The following is a 14,230-nucleotide window of genomic DNA, read 5'->3' on the forward strand; positions in this document are numbered from 1 at the left end:
ACTCCGTCAAAAATAGTTCGCAACACCTTTCGGAAAGGTATAAAACGGTACGGTATAAACAGGTACGTGTACTGTAAGAAAAATTACAGTCTCAAGTTCGTCGAGGACTTATCATTGTGTTCTTTGTGTCTGTCATTGTGTTCTGCATTTTCTTGAATATATCTTTTCTTTTGAGCAGAAAAACTGCTTTTGAAATCCCAAAAAACAGTGACGCGTGTTTCTTATTTCTTATTCTTATTAATACCCTCACAGCCACAATTAAGGATTCCTGGAAATAATTTTAATTGTTTCTAATCATAGAAATATTTAAAATTATTTCTTGTCTGTATTAACATTTGCATAATATCAGAAATATATTGCAAATGTTTAATCGGCCAGGCCAACTGTGAAGTATTGCCGCGAAGACGATTATTCGAAATGTATCTTGTGTGAATAAGTTATTCATACATAGATGCATTTCAAAATCAACAGGGGAAGAAGAAACGGGGACGTCTCGTAGCAACCGTTTCTGACTAACTGTAAAGGCCCAGACACAATGCATACGGATTTTACTACGTTGCGGAAATTTGACAGAATACCCATGTAAAAACTGTCAAATTACCGCAAAGTAGTAAAATCCGTATGCATTGTGTTTGGGACTTAACTTTGCTTCGTTGGGGGTTAATGATACTCCGTACCCTCGGGGATGAACTTATGGCATTTAGACCAAAAGCCCGGCAGCTTTTGGCCAACGTTCTAGCGCCTTTTTCGCTCTCTGAAAACAGGTTAAACTTCCCAACTACACAGCACCACAAAACTATAATTGAAGATTAATTCTATAAAAATAGTATGTTTATAAAGTTTTATAAAATGTTAAATGAATAAAAAGAACGATCATACCATCATTTCTTATCTGTAAGACACTAAATAACTGCTTCAACTTTAGTACTGGACGTTACCATTGCTTGAACTGCAGCGGATATTTGGACCAAAAAGCTGGTCAAAACGAGGAGTTTCAACTACTCGTTCAATCCCCTCCAATTAAACCTCGATGTCTTCCCAGATACCTATCACACAATGTAACGTTAATTTTGAAACCATTTGTCTTGTTTACATCTTGCATAGAGCTGTCAAACTTGTGTGTGTGTGTGTGTGTGTGTGTGTGTGTGTGTGTGTGTGTGTGTGTGTGTGTGTGTGTGTGTGTGTGTGTGTGTGTGTGTGTGTGTGTGTGTGTGTGTGTGTGTGTGTGTGTGTGTGTGTGTGTGTGTGTGTGTGTGTGTGTGTGTGTGTGTGTGTGTGTGTGTGTGTGTGTGTGTGTGTGTGTGTGTGTGTGTGTGTGTGTGTGTGTGTGTGTGTGTGTGTGTGTGTGTGTGTGTGTGTGTGTGTGTGTGTGTGTGTGTGTGTGTGTGTGTGTGTGTGTGTGTGTGTGTGTGTGTGTGTGTGTGTGTGTGTGTGTGTGTGTGTGTGTGTGTGTGTGTGTGTGTGTGTGTGTGTGTGTGTGTGTGTGTGTGTGTGTGTGTGTGTGTGTGTGTGTGTGTGTGTGTGTGTGTGTGTGTGTGTGTGTGTGTGTGTGTGTGTGTGTGTGTGTGTGTGTGTGTGTGTGTGTGTGTGTGTGTGTGATACAATCCATCGCCCGCTGACCGGCAGCGCTTTTATGTAAAAAAATTACTTGCATCTATTAACTAGAAAGTTTATGTTTGCATAGAGCTGTCAAACTTCAAGTAAAAATGGGCCATATATTTTCGCTCATGTAGGTAAGGATGTTGCCTTTCACATTTCTAAGGCTATATATATCCTATCGACCAGCTGTAAAAAGGCTTTTGAAACTCAAAGATTTTACAATTATTTGTTGATATAGATTTTAGATTGCATTGAATATAATGATGACAAGCGAGCAATATTTATTACAACAAATTAGCTCAAATATGTTGCTACTTTAAAGTGATATTAGTTTATGTTCGCAGCTTTTCTCATCACAATCTTTGATGCCATTTGATAGCTTAGAGTCCCAGGAAGAGCGTTGTAAGTGAAATTCTTGCAACTTTTTGCAATTTCATGCAATAAAAACTCTTTACTAAATGATGAAATATTCAATTTTGCAGCATTTTTCTTATGATAAATTATACTGTCATGAAATTTCAAGCATTTGAAAGATAAATTTTATGTCATTGTGCTTGTGAGACACCAGAGGAATGCTCTATAAAGTAATTTAATAAGAAATTCTAGGTATTAAAAGAGAAAATCGCCAAATTTCTTTAATTTCTATCAAATTTGCGCATGCTTTGAGTCTCTTCATTACGCAAATCATTCGATAAGCGTGTTATCATTCAAAGGGTCTGTTTTGTAAGAAGAATAAGTACATCCTGGATCTGGATTAGGTTTTCCTGTGATAATTTCCGGAGGGTCACCCATCGAAGGGATTCAATAATGGACCGAGAGAGAAGCACGCGCAGGAAAACGAAGGCAAGTGTTTAAGATCTCACCTCTCTCGCTCTATCTCTCTCTCTCCACAGCTCTCCACACACTTCTATTTCTCACCTCTCTCTCTAGTACACACCTGTCTTTCTCACCTCTCCCTCTCATCGCTCTCCCTCGCACCGCTCTCTCTATCTTACCTCTCTCTCATATATATCTCTCCCATTATTCACACAATTTCTAAAAAGTTTCCATTCTTCAACTATCAGTAAAAGCAATATCAGTCGTGCTACACTACTAGGTAGATACAAACATAATTCCATAAAAAATTGCTTCATAGAACTAATGATACTATTTTTCACTCAATACCGCTTGTTTACTCTACTAAAAATGATTAACAATACTTTTGACCAACTTTTCGGCTCAAATATTCCTATGTGCGATGGTATACCAACTGTTCCCGATAAATTCTCAAATTGGTTCATGCAGGGGTGGTAGTGCTTCTGGGTGGTGACCGAAATTCGATCTGATATCCTTGATCACGGTCGTAATGCTCATAGCATTGGATATTGGGTCCAAATCTTCGCTCTACGATTGTCACAAAGGTCATGGTATTAGAGCAGGAATGGCACCTAATCCTTATAACACACTTTCACAACCGGTCTGGTACGGAAACATTTATTCGTAACACGGGCCGATATAAAAATATGTAGAAGTATACGGAAGCGAAAGTTTATCTACGAAGGCACATTGATAAAGTTAACGGTATTGTCCAGTTCTTCGGAATTCACTCAGCTGGTCCAGATTGATGATCCATGGAATAAGTACAAAACTGTCTTATAACGACATATTTCTATAGAAAAATATATGAAAAACCCGAATTAATCCACCTAGCGGCGTGACCTAGCCTTTCTACTGCCACAATAATCATTATTTAATTTCTCAGGAACTTAATTGTAGATGTATAGATGTTATATTAGACTATATTTTTAAATATCCGTTCCGTATTCCTCAAAATCTTTATTTGCCAGTAAAATTCACAACGTATTGTGTAGAATTATATTTTCTTTCCTTGGGTGCGTAAATACATGTAAGCGTCATTTATGTTACTTGATGAACACCTTATTTAGTTTTATAATATTTATAGAAAAATAATGTAAACACAAAAGATAATTTTTACAGACTTGAATGAATATGTATAGAAAATTAGAAATTAACCCTCTAACGGGTCTACAGACGGCCTTAACTATCGGGCTTCAGAGCCACATACGAAACTTGTTTTGAATTGACAATATGAAGTATTTGTTCATAGCAGATTTTTTGATATTTTGATATTGATACCATCCATTCAAAAGTTAGCATCTTTGAAAAACAAGAGTTCAGAAAAATTATTATTATATTTCGCTTTTGAAGAAAAAGGATATCTACAACAAAATGATTGATCTCAAAATTTTACTATTGGTTTGCTTGGCTTCAATTTTGCAATATATCTGAATTAAAAAAAAATTACTGAATAGAGCATTAGATATGAAAACGAGAAATGGAACTATTTCTTAGCTAGCGCTCCTTCAGATAATTATTTTTGCATGAAAATCAAAACTTAAGCTTCTTTTGAATGTACTTTCATGAAAAGATAGTCATTAGCTTGATCGCATCGTTTTTACAATGTTAGAGGGTTAGGAAAACAAGATGAGGTCGAAAAATAGTGCCAAAGCTGCGCCATAAACATGCTTGAGAATGGGAAATACGATCGATATGATTCCCAGTGCTTGTCTTTTTTTGATTTATTTATTAAAACATGACATCTGTCCTTTAAAATATCACTAACGAAAACAAATCTTACAAAATGTCTACCGTGCAACGTTTACTTCCTATTTTTCATATAACATTTCTAAGCTCTAGTATCTATTGATTGAAAAGAGCATCTATTGATGCGCAGAATTTGTTTGGAATTTGTACAAATTTATTTGGAAAAATCAATTCACTAGTATTTTTGATTCTAGACACCCCTATACCTACATGCTTAAATAAACTGCTTTTCTTCGCTTTTTGCTTTTCTTGTACAATTGTGAGTAACAGCAAGTGAAGAAAATGACAATTGAAATCTGAAATCAAAGAAAAGAAAAAACTTTTCGATTGAATCCCACTATTTAATATTTATTTGCAACAGATACGTAGTTCACCTACGACGTGCAGGCTTCATCAGTGTCTTATTTCAAAGCGTATACGTATCTGTCGCAAATAAATATTAAATAGTGGAATTTAGTCGGTAAAAGTTTTTTCTTTTCTTTAATTTCAGAGTTCGTATTCCACTAAGAGGCTTCAAAAACTTCAGACAATTGACATGTTTCTCACTTTTCTTGAATTTCATTGCAAATTTTAAAATTGCAAATTGTCATCACATACATACATACATACATACACACATACATACATACATACATACATACATACATACATGCATACATACATACATACATACATACATACATATATACATACATACATCACACACATCTCTTACATTGAATACAATCAACATTTGATTGATATGTTTTGATTTCACACGTTTTAACGGTTTAATATACGGTGCTTAAGTGTTAAAGTTTGAATAATTTTTGAATGAACCGTCCGATTTTAAATAACTTGGTTTCGTTTGATAGATCTCAGCAGTAATTTTCAAATAATAATAAAATGTGTGATGTTTTTCATTAAATTAATGCTTATATGTTACATAAATATGTTTTAAATACTATTGTTTCACATTTCTTTATGTAACTTTCAAACTACAAGTCCAATCGTCATGAAATTTGGAAGTTAAGGGTTTGCAAGGCTCCTCTTTCATATGCAATCAATTTTGTTCAAATCGGTTAAGAGACCTATGAGATAATGAAGTCCCATATTTTTCGTATTTTTATACATAACTTTTGAACTAAAAGTCCGATCAGTATGAAATTCAATAGCGACCAATGGGACACCTAGACCTTTCATTTGACACTAAGAACATTAAAATCGGTCCAGCCATCTCCGAGAAAAGCGAGTGAGATTAAAAGCGTCACATACACACACACACACACACACATACACACACACACACACACATACATACACACACACAGAAAATGCTCAGTTTTCGAAACTGAGTCGAATGGTATATAACATTCGGCCCGCAGGACCTTCTTTCCATTTCCGGTTTTCCAAGTGATTTCTATACCTTTATACTATATATTTATATAGTAGAAAGGCAAAAACGTGACAGCGAATTTTTTCACGTCCTCCCAGAAATCAGTGACGTGTGTTTGAACCTTAACATCGGATCAATAGATCTACAACTTATCTAAAACTTGTTCCTAGACATCATTTCACTGCAAAAAATAGTTGTCGAGTACAGATTTTTTTTAATAATTTCATATGTTTCATATGAATACAAATACTCCCTAGTTATTATACCTACTTGAATCGTCATTGTCCTACAAAAAAAATGATTTCCCACTGAAGGACATGTCATATTACCTTGTATTGCTTATTACCAACAATAAAGCCTCGTGGCATGGCAAGTTGTAAGAATGGTACCCCCTCGAGGTGTGATTATCGAAGGGCAAATTATAACTAGTATCCGCATAGGACCGGCTGTAGGAGCAAGATTGGTATTGGAAAGTCGTAGAAACATAAAAGAAAAAGGGCAAAACTCCAACAGAGATAATAACGTTTCGCTGACTTAATATGATTGCTTCAAAAAAGTGATGCTTGAAAACAAGGAAGTGTGAAATACAGAAAAAATACCATGATAGATTAAATAACTGATGGTTATCACCACCATACTCTATTCATACGTAAAAAATCTGAACTTGTACCTATTAATACATCATCTCAGAATGCCTAGCATTCGAGCATTATTGATCCACCATTCTATGATCCATATATTTTACTGGCCTATCTGCTTCACATGAACTAACCAGCAATCGACTAAGAAAATCGATACCTCCTGAAAACTGAAGGTCACTCGAATCATATATGCAAATTCTGCAATTTAGTGCAAGCAGTTCCTCCTTTGTGAATTAGTGAGTCTGCACTATTTTTATTATGGAAAAACTGTCAGCTTAGAACAGGAATCCGTTTGCGTTCACACGGGGTTCGATTGCCAGTTCGCCACTCAATACGAGTAAATACTGTTCATACTGTACCGTGAATGCTGAACACATAGGTGCTCAACAATAAGGAAACGAACGCCTGAGTGTATGTACACAGTAATAAATTCACGGAAAGTTCTAAGCACATGATTCTAATCCGTTTCGTTCACTCCAATTAATTAATAATGACGCACCTTTATATTTCCTATTACCAGCCCCCAGTTCAAACAAAAAAAAAATCGATGCTTAGCAAACAGCTGTTTCTTTCATTCAACCATGAATGCAAGCGCTCATGAATTTTTCGCTTTAGTTAATTATCTCTAATAAAATGACGCACAGGTATGCAGATTGATCTGAGACGTGTAGTACCATGAGAATATGCACACAACAATGATTGCACATGCACATATTCGATTCGTTTAGACACGTAGTCGCTGCGCCAGACTGCGGCCGGCGGCGCTCAGGATGGCAATACAAGATTGCATCTAACGGAATAATGTGTAATTGCTGTTCTGCAAGTAAAATCAGAATCTGATATTTTCTCAAAGCTGATGGGCTAATGGCATGAAAGTTGAATCAAACAAGCAGGTTTTGTTTGCTATTTGCCGGCCTACCGTAATAAAATAGTGCATCTGGTTTCCGTCGAAGCCTGATGTATGACTATGTTTCGGATGTGAAATGAGGAGAAAACTTGTATACTATTTACTTATTAATACAAGAATAATTTCCTGCCAGAATTGGATAAATTTATAAATATCTTACGTTTTATGGGCACCGAAGAAACATGTTACAGGAAACACATTATTTTTATTTTTTTGTACAGGTTAATCTTCTTATTATTACATTAAAAAATGATTAACGTGTATTGCAAATTCTTGCAATATTAAATTTTTTCGGTTACAGAAATCCCCCGAATAAGGCGATGGGTGGTGCTGTATGCCCAACGCGATATCTCAGTTGTCCAACAAGTAAAGTTGATTTAAGGTAGTTGACTAGGTTATACGAGATACTAACAATGTACCAAAAATCAACTCAATCGATTAATTGACTACTAAGATATCGCTTTGGGCGATTTTCTGATTCTGCATCATCTTGCACTCGGCTGGAAGAACAGAGACCGGACATTTATCGCATAGTTATGGTTATGTCCACCTCTAAGTCTAAATTCAAAACTAAATTTATATTCAAGTTGAAGTTCAACTCCAAGCCCAATCCGAATCGTAATCCCAAGCCAAGCCCGAACCCAAGTCCGAGCCCACGCCCGAGCCCAGGCCTAAGCTCAAGTTTTTTGGTAAACAAACCCACGTCCGCACGATTTTTTTGTCTGACTACGCTCATAATAATTTCAAATTATTACCACTAACAAACTGACATGACACATAAAAGAAAATCCTTGAGAAAGCACCGTCTTTACATATCTTACTAGCACACTGAATCCTCTGTCATGCATGAGGATTATAAACTTTAGCAATATTCAAGCGCTGCGGTGTGACCATATTGTTAAGCATGCGATTTTGAGTGCATGGTGGTATTTGCATGAACGATAGAATTAACGCAACTGTCTCGTCTGTTTGTCTGTGCTATTACCTAACATAAATACTTATGGATTATCTCCTCGTTATCGACAAAAGATATTATAAGAAAATCACTATTTTTCAAAAAACAAAAGTCCTTTATCTGCTTTAAATATGACAAAGATGAACAAAAAAATGGTACTTAGGCATGGCATGACGGCTATCCAGCTGCTCGACATCTTTATCTTGGGGTACAGAGTTTGGCAGTACCTCTATTAAGATGAACTCCTCGATACTGAGCCCCAAAGAAAAATGGCCGTTCCATAGGTTTTCTATGAAGTAATTTCCTGTCCAGTGTTTTTGACTTTTTAGTTTCAGTCAGAGAAAAATGGTGATGTGTCGGTGGGTTGGGTCTACTACCTTACATATTGAAATAAATATGCACATCGTTTGCACAAATATGTATCTCATTTCGTGTTAAAGAATCATAAAATCGCTTACTCTGTCTAAACCTTGAGAAAAATTCTACTGCCTACATACATAGTACAGCGCTTTGTGACTCACTGGAGTGTACACATTGGGGCCACTTCATTCACTTAAAAATAAAGTAGCCTTTTTGGAGGTTCTAAACAAATCGGAGGTTTTGTTACACCTATAAAAGTTATCTTACGGCCATAAAATGTAAAAGATACGTCAACGCTGGTTGAATCATGAGAATTTTGCGACTTTCAACCAGACAACCTGCATGATAAAATTGCATCACACTCAAATTGCTTTAACTTTTGAATTGTTGGGTAAAATTAATTGAAACTTTACATGGAGAAAGCCCAAAGTGTTTATCAGGTGCGCAAAGATATGAAAAATTGAGTCGAAAGAACAACTCGTTTGCGAAAAATCTGCACAAGTACATCGAAAACAAAAATCTATCACATCGCCCACATAACACAAGATCGTAATAGAAAATCCTCATTAAGTCGTATACATGTTAGTTTAACATTGGAATTGCATAATGATTAGAGTAGGTCAAAGCGAAGTGTATAATAAATTGTTTTGTAGTTGTGCGTGTCGTCATATACAACTTATGGCTGTAAATTATATAGCAGTATAGTTGATTTTTTTTTAAATTTTTAGTTATATCTTGATTGCATATTGAGGAATATTAAGTTGCGTGTTCCAAAAACTGTTATGTAGAATGCAAGATAGAATTACAAATGATTGTCAAAAATTTTGCACGTATATTGCCTCCACTTTGGTACGTATATGTTATGTGGCGTGAAATATAACTTTTTCGTGCGGATATGATTTCGTATCTCTCAGTTGCAACCTAGATATCAAACCAAATTGTTTGCTGGGCGTGCGATCGGTATAAATCACGGTAATTTCGAATTATACAGTTTTTCGTGTTATAAAACGGTTTGAAGAACCGTGACTGTGACCGTGATCGTGAGTCATAATGTGGAGAAAAAAGGCGTCCGTATACTGTTAAAGATCAAACCCCTGTAGTTGGGGCCAACTAACACCAACAACTGAATCTCAGCAAAATTCTCGTACAAAAGGCCAAAACTCGAGCTGAATTATGTACGTTCAAGGTACAGAAGGCCCAAAAGGCTGCGAATTGCCGTGCCCAGAAGTTATACATTCAAATGCTTACGAAACCTCATTGCTGCGTTATTGATGACGTTATCTACGTGAAATCGGACGCCAACCAAATTCCGGGGAACCAGTATTTCACTGCAAAGTATGTTCCAGAAAACCACTGAAAACAGAAGATGTCTTCTGTTAAACAGAAAGCGAGTTCTTCCTCATCTGAAGTCTCACAACTGTCCTACGATCTCCTGGTAGAACTTGGCTTCATGCCATTACGCAAAGGCCGTGCTGGAGTGGCTTAAGGCACATAATGTCAATTTAGTGCCTAAAGATCATAATCCCTCAAATACACCGGTCGTGCTGCGACCAATCGAGAAATACTGGGCTATTGAAGCTGAATCATCTGAAACATCCTAAAGTAGTCAAAACAGTTGATGAAATAAAGGAAGCATGGACCTTGTACCATGCCAAACATGTCGATTTTGAGGTTGTGCAAAATTTCATGGGTGGGGTTAAACCCAAAGTATGGGCATTCGGATACGGAGGCGAATTTTAATAAAATAAAGACACTACAACTAAGTTTAATTGTTTCATTTGATGCCCTGAAAGTTGTCATCAAAATCGGATAAAAACTTAAATTATGCGAATAAATTTTGTGTGTTGCAATTTTAACGTGGACATCCTTTACTATACTTCATTTTTTCTCAAAGTAAGCAAAGGCTATTTTGTAACCAAAATTTAAAAAAGTACTATGTGACTTCATGAATGAAGCATAAACTGTTATAGGTAAAAGTTTTTTTAGAATTTCGCTAGTTACACCCTAACACCCAATTAACGAACCGTATCTCCGTCACGCACCCAGCTATTAACGAACTTCACATATATACGTATTTGGATGATATCAAAAAATTGATATGTTAAAATGACTTGACTGTGCTACAGGTTGAGAAATCCAAATTTTTGCATGTCGATAATTTTTCAGATCGTTTTATTCATTTTAATGATTGAAGGTTACAAAGTAAGTTAAAGTTGCTTGCAAAACGTTTTGTACCTTGCTGTCTTATACTGAGTTGACGGTCAAATAAACATTAACGGGAAATTAGCAATCATTGACTTTTCGTCGGAGAGCCCAATTTCGGATGCAGTTTTTGGGCCCAAAAGCGGGGTTCTGTTTGTAAAAATGTAAAAACTGCATTCTTCTTGCCAATCTGAACACAGTGAATATATTTTTATAAATAGAATGTTTGTTTCAAACAAAACAACTGCTTTTGAAATTGGCAGAATCGATGACTGCTAATTTCACCTTAACATCACTACGGGTCCTCCTGCCTTGTCTTGTCCATCATTTTCGAAAGAAATTAATGCTTGATTATTGAATAGTAAAGAATTGCAGACAACTAACTGATGCAAAGCACCAATTGAAACATTCAAAACTATTCTCGGATAAAAAAATCGCCGATTTTCTTCACTTTGAGAATTGCTGCGTTATTTCACATGCACAAATATCCCTTCAGTCATGTTTTCTTGTAAGACAAAAATTCCGAAAAAATTCTTGCAGTATTCGCGACTGCGAAAGCTAAAGAGGGTTTAAATCTTGTTAGCACTTACACGAAACCCCATTTTCAAAACTTGCGTGAAAACAAAAGCAAAAATGTTTTCTCACGCAAAAACCAAACAAATATTAGCAACTTCGTAGTCGCGAATGTGGACACAATCTGGTAAAAGGAACGGATTGCTGCTCACTTTCCTGTGACGTTTCACCTTCAGGACATCAATTTGGACTGGATTCAATGTTTAAAAATAAACTAAGTTGGAAAGAAGGGGTGGTTTTATGCTTTAACAAAATTGTTTACTTTCAGGACATCAAACTGGACTAGGTTTGTCGCAGTCCTAAAAAATCTAGTTAGAACGAGAGAACTTTATCACTCCTTCTGACATACTTCCCAAGCACAGATTTCAAATTAGTATAAATCTAAACGTCGTAAAGAATCTTCGACCTATTGGGACGAGGGGATTTTATTGCTTTTTTTCTAAACATAATGTAATCGAAATCACAGTTAACAGATGGTATATTTAACTGTCGTCCCTGCCTGTGGCGCAAGGCGATCACAAAGAAAATGTATGGGATAATTTGACCTTGAAACTATTCGGTAATTTTTACTAATTAGTGATTGAAAAATATGTTACAATAGAATATAGAAATCACATAATTGCTATATCTTTTATGAGTCGATCGGTATATAAACCATGAAAATCCATTCACAATTGGCAGAGCTATTAGCGTTCAAAATCTTTCATTCTTTCGTGACGCTGGGTTGAATCTAAATTTTGGATTGACACCCTGTGGTAAGATGTAATTCTACGTCAAAAAAGGGGCCCCAGTATACTTCACTGGGGAACACTAAGATTGTTACACACTGGACTAGATACAAAATCATTAACAGTAGTTCTTTGAGTTCTGTTAGGGAAATAGCTTTTAAACCATTTGAATACAGTACTCGAATTCCAAACAATATTATTAATTTTTAATATATGCTTAGTTTGCCAGAGTTATCTGTCTGTCGCCTACAAGATGTGCTGTGATGATGAGTGAACTGCAATTGATGATGAATATAATCTGCGAACAGAAATATGAATACGACTGAGGAGCCACCAAAGTCTTCGAAAGCTAAGGTTTTAACGTTATATCGATCAGGTTGCGAGCAAGGGATTGACCCAAGCGTTCATCCGGTTTACTGAATCGGAAGTTGTTTTTGTAGCTTAGATCCAACTAATGGTAGGAAATTAGACGTCAAGCATCTGAATCATAGGTTTTCGCAATTAGAATCTTAATTTTGCATTGAGTTTAAAAATGAGTCCCTTGCACATAAACCACATAAACTGCTTTTGTAAATTACGCGGATTTTAATTAACTAGTAATTACAAAGTTTGAAGATGTTTGATTGATTAATTTCGCTACATTTTGAAGCCAGCTTAGCTTAGAGTCGTGCCAGAATTGTCACATTGCCACGCTGGTTGATTTTTACCTCACTGACGATTGCAGGGTTTATTATTTTTCCGCACTATTGCATTGTGAACTAAAATACATTACCAAAGCGTTTTAAATCGCCTGCCACGGTTGAATTGCATCAACTGTTGTTAAAATAATTTATTAATAAATGCTACTAACAATAATTACCTTCAATTACATTAAAAAAATGATTACTCTCAACTAAATTAGAAATATGCTATACTTAAGAGCACTACTCACACTGAGTCGTACTGACCTTCTTATACTCATGTATTTTTTTTTAAATAACACAATACTCTTAATTTAACATCTATCTATTAAATATTACCTTACCAACCCTGAATTAATTTTACGCATTCAAAAAACATGTTCCAAAAACACTAAACGGCGCCCATCCGGTCCATTATTGGTGACGTTCTTGAATTATAAATCACCATATCTCAATTTACGGATTACTATACACACTGTAATTTCAAATATATTCAGGAATTTGTTAATTTATTCGACAAGCCAACTTTTTTTTCGGAATTTACGCAGAATGTTATTCAAATCATTTCTACGTTGAACCAAGCACGACTTTTCAGTGTTTATTGTTTACGTCCATTATTATGAAAAACATACCTAACGGGATGACATGATCACAGCAGACCCCAGCGCAGTTCCTTGAATGTGTACTATCTCTTCCGAGAACTAGTTATCGTTAGTGCTGGATCAGCGCCAGGTAGCACACAGTTTCTTAATTGTTTTTTTCCCAATATAAGCACGAACTGAAACTTCCACAATTGTTGTACTATTCAAAAATATTTATAGTGCTGAGTCATTCAAGAACATCAGATGTACTCTTCGAACAATTTACATTTTCTTCTAGTGAACTTTAAACTCTGTTAAGAACGGTGACTTAACGTTGATGATTCGGCTCAAAACGCGGTTTTTTATAAACACCTAACCAGTAACCACGTAGAAGCAACCGCAAATAGTGTGCTAAAAATTCAATTGCTTATGCAGTTCAAACGTACACAACCGGAAAAGGCCACCTCTGAAAATAACACGAAACGGAACATTCTACCAAAACAGAAACTAGTGAGAAGACGCACGGGTAATTGTAACACATTCACGGGCAAGCAACGCGATGAACCGCTGAGCACGCGCGTAAATTGAAACCTTACAGCCAGAGCCAGCTGACGAAAAACGCGACCGAACTAATCGAGAACCCACACTGCACTGCACTAGCTCGGTCTCGCCGGTTGGATGGCGGTGCGGATACAACGAGCTGCGAGACGTAGAATGCATGCACACGATAGTTGGCGCGGAGGTCGCCGCGCGTCGTCGTCGTCTCTACAAGTAGCACGTGAAGAAGGCAAAAGAGAACAGAACGCCGTGCAGAATTACAGCGAATCTGAACATCTCTGCTGATGTAGCAATTGCCACTTTCCGGTCTATACGGCCAGTGCTGTATGACTTGCGTCTTCAATAAATTATTAAAATTGAATTAGTAAGGTTTGCTGTATCATACGAACAACCGACAAAGCCAGAGGCGGACCAAAGGAGCCACAGATAAAGGGCCAGTGGATTCGACCCTGATTTACGATTTCACT

At 36.4% G+C, this 14,230-nt stretch overlaps 1 protein-coding gene across 1 annotated transcript in view; it reads right to left on the minus strand.

The window, feature by feature from the left end:
* LOC128734569 (ATP-binding cassette subfamily G member 4) overlaps window positions 1-13,840 on the minus strand; it is a 77,443-nt gene extending 63,603 nt beyond the window's left edge. Inside the window, exon 1 of the mRNA XM_053828833.1 lies at window positions 13,257-13,840. The gene's annotated coding sequence lies outside the window, so the exon portion shown is untranslated. The remainder of the gene's footprint in view (window positions 1-13,256) is intronic.
* Window positions 13,841-14,230: the final 390 nt, after the last annotated feature.

Source organism: Sabethes cyaneus, chromosome 2 (genome assembly GCF_943734655.1).
Source record: "Sabethes cyaneus chromosome 2, idSabCyanKW18_F2, whole genome shotgun sequence".
Classification (NCBI taxonomy): domain Eukaryota; kingdom Metazoa; phylum Arthropoda; class Insecta; order Diptera; family Culicidae; genus Sabethes; species Sabethes cyaneus.